The sequence below is a fragment of the Rattus rattus genome, chromosome 12, assembly GCF_011064425.1.
Source record: "Rattus rattus isolate New Zealand chromosome 12, Rrattus_CSIRO_v1, whole genome shotgun sequence".
In the NCBI taxonomy this organism is placed as follows: Eukaryota; Metazoa; Chordata; class Mammalia; order Rodentia; family Muridae; genus Rattus; species Rattus rattus.
The window spans coordinates 9,754,404-9,758,267 of NC_046165.1; positions in this window are offsets into that span (position 1 = coordinate 9,754,404).

Consider the following 3,864-nt stretch of genomic DNA (forward strand, 5'->3'; position numbering starts at 1 on the left):
TGCCAAAATCATGTCAAAAAAAGAGAAAGAAAGAAAGAAAGAAAGGAAGGAAGGAAGGAAGAAAGGAAGAAACAAAGAAACAAAGAAAGAAAAAGAAGAAAGCCATGGATGTCTAGATGTCAATTTATCTCTGCATAAACACTTATTATCTGTAGCATTTGTTAGAGAAGTAAAATAAAGCTCAGTTAATTAGTGCACAAGTTGACAAGCTTTCTGTCTCTAATGAACCAAGAGAAAGCAAATATTTTAGCCTTTTTGGACCTTGTAGTCTATCATTCCTATTCAGTTGTAATTAGGCACAAAACAACCACTAGATAGAACTTAATCCAATAAGCATTCCTGTGTTACAGAAAATACTCACACTATTTCATACTCAAACATTAAAAAAAAAAATCATAACTCACATGCCATACAAACTCAATTGACAAGGTCTTAGGGTCTTTTGATATAGGTGGTACACTATACACGTTCTATAGTTTACTTAATTTCAGTATTATTTTTCATTACTTTTCATACTTTCACAATATAGATGCCCTATAAGCACGGAGTTCTTCCTTAGTTATTCATTGATATATTCCAAGTGCTTTAAATGCAAATAGTATACTTTCTCACAGGAGTTTCCCATATACTCATTGAATGGAAAAGCAAAGATTCTGAGTTTTAACCTGAAGATTATTCCGAAGCAATGTGATAATTTAAGCCTTGACAAGAAAAGTACTACATCAATACTGCTATTTTCTCTAAATTGGGACATTTCCTCCCAGAGGCAAGAAGGAGGCTCAAAACACACAATATAAATGAAAATTACATGGCTCAGAAAGGAAACAAAACTTACAAGTCTCAAAAGCTCCTGAAACTTACAAGATTCAAAAGGTCCCATCTCAAGCTGATCCAGAAGTAACTACCACTAAGAAGAGTTTCCAAAAAGCCTAGAAATTTCATGGGTCTGATCCATATTGTGGTGAGCAATTTGTTTATGAAGCTGACTTAGCTAAATCCCTGGAATTAAACCCCTACCCTTACTCCTGTTGATAATCACAATAAATCCACTTGTTTATTAAGCTAGAATTACATGGAATTGTGTCTTTAATTTGTTATTGGTACGCTTTCTGGGGTGATTATATATTTGATAGTATCACTTCAGGCAAAGGCACACACAAATATGCTAAAGTATGCTAAAGATAGCTTTTTAGAGGGAATATGTATACAGATGAAGATAATATACCAGCCATATATATATATATATATATGTGTGTGTGTGTGTGTGTGTGTGTGTGTGTGTGTGTATACACACATATAGGTACAGAATATATATATTTTCCATTTGGCATCTAACAAATAAATAATCTACCAATAAATAATAATATTTTTTATAAACGTGCAGAGCTGCTTTTGACATATTTAATTTACATACTCAACATATATAGATTTATATAACTTGCTAAACTAATGTCAAATAAACTTTTGAGACATTAAGTAAACAGACACACTAAATGGTAATAGTAACAATCACAAAATGAAAACCAAACCTTAGAAGTTATAGGCTTCACTATTTTTTACTTGCAACGGTTAATTAGGACAATACAAGTGTTGGGTTGCATCTATTTTTATTCTCAAAAAACATAAAATAAAAACAATTATTATAAATTACAATCATCTTTCATCATTGAAAGGATACATTATAATTTTATAATGTATCTACACAGCATAATTTCTCAGAATTATACTAACATAGATGTATGCAAGTAACCTTTAAACATCAATTTATAAGATTAATTTCAAACTTTGGAATGGATATTTTGTATTGCAGATTAATTGATTGCATACAATTTTAAAGAGGCACTGGTAAAATTTCTGGATGTCAGTTGCCTTTTGCTATACCTGGGGAAAATACATTTGTCAGATCTTTAGCATATTTTAATAAAATGAGGGTTGAGAAAAATCTGAGAGTTTCTAGGATAACTGTACAATGGAGCTACTGGTGTGAGATTAATTTGAATAGTATTTGCAAAACTGTAATTTAGAAGTTTAAAATGTATTGTTTCAGTTGAATGCTTGAGAAGAGAAATTTAATCCATTTTAAAATTCAAGTTAATTAAAATGGCTTTGAGATTATTTGTAACCAATCCTTTGCAATGTTTTGGCACTCCCTTTGTGTCACAAGTGTCACTCACTGTATTTTCCTGTTTAGGTTATTACATTGAGGAAGCTTAGAAAATTCAATACTTGTTTCTCCTTTGAGTTGGAAAAGGGCTTTGAGATTAACAGGTTGAACAAAAGGCTAGTTTGTGTTTTAAACACATTTAAATGCAACATCTGCTTTCTTTCCAACTTAAAGCATCTTTCTCAAATGAGCGAGCAGGATAAGGAGGTCTCAGTTGTAGCAGACCTACACAATAAGCAGCTCCTATAAGGTATGTGATTTACTAATGTAATTTGTTTACAGTTTACACACAAATTAACTTGGATAACAGATGCTACTTTATTTGCTATGGAAAATTCTTGGTGTGAGTTTGCTCGTAAATTGCTACTGACATAGAGAATCTACTTCATAGTTGCAATCATCTGTGAAATATGTCACAAGAATTGCTTACTCATATGTTACTCGAATGAATCCACACTGTACTTTAATTAATATGTTATAAAACACTATATGTCTCCAATAAAAATATTAGTGAATGGAAACAAATTAATTTGGGTAGTTTCTGTATTCTATAGTTGACATAGACCATGCTTATTTTGGGGATTGGGTGGCAATCTCTCTTGCCTCAAATTCTATACATCTTTTCCATAGCATAGTATGGAGCCTAAGGAAATGGCTGTGACATATTCAAGTTATGTGATCTATAGAATGAGCTCTCTATATCACCTGCAATGTACACAGTGACTCATGTCCCGAGAATTTCCATTCCACATAACTTGGTCTCTACCATTAGTCATCTAAATAGGTTGCCTTTGTATTTGTGTGCAAGTATGTGCACCTTTACACACGTACCGTTTATGTCGGTGGGTATGCTCATATTTGTAATGGTTTACAGGCCTTTTGTCCTCGGAGGCCCCATGTCTTGAAATTTTCTCTGGTATAGTCATCATATATCTGTGGATGTTTTGACAGTCTGGTTTAAATGTAGAGCTAGTCATTGAATTACGTTCTTCAGGATGTTTTATTTGTTTTCCACTTCATAGTATGATACAACACAAAGAGTTTTTGCTTATCACCTGTAATCTTATCTATAGGACAGATTCCCAGAGAAGAAATTCTAAATCAGATGGCAATATTTGTTGAATAAGAAAGTAGAGCTAATTTTACTTCAAATATGCTTGACCTATATAGCACCTGGCTTTAAATTTTGCTCTATCTATGTGTATGCATAAGTTACTACTAGATGTTGTTTATGATTAAATATATGAATTAAGATACAATATAAGTTTGTTACATTCTTAGAATAGTGATAGGAATAAGCACACTTTAATATATTTTTAAAAACATTTTTATAATTATTTTCTTGGGTTATCTTTTTCCCAGTGTTACATGGTAAGGACTCTATTATGTTGCCAAATTGTCTTATTCTACATGTGTTTATATTTTTAGCTGCATTTTTCATTGATTTTTATTGGGTGTGTTTAGTATATATCAATATTTTCATTATGGATTCTGGAGTTTTAATCTCCTGTCTTTCTAATCAAATATTTTAAAAAGATTTACCATTCTTAACATTTTGAATGTGTGTTCTTAATATTAGATTTTCCCCTCATCTAAAGTGAAAGGTTAAATCTGTTTCATTTAGCATGTATGTATGGAAATGACTAAAAGCATTATTGACTAAACAAACTTCTTATATTCAAATGCCACTCTGTCACAAG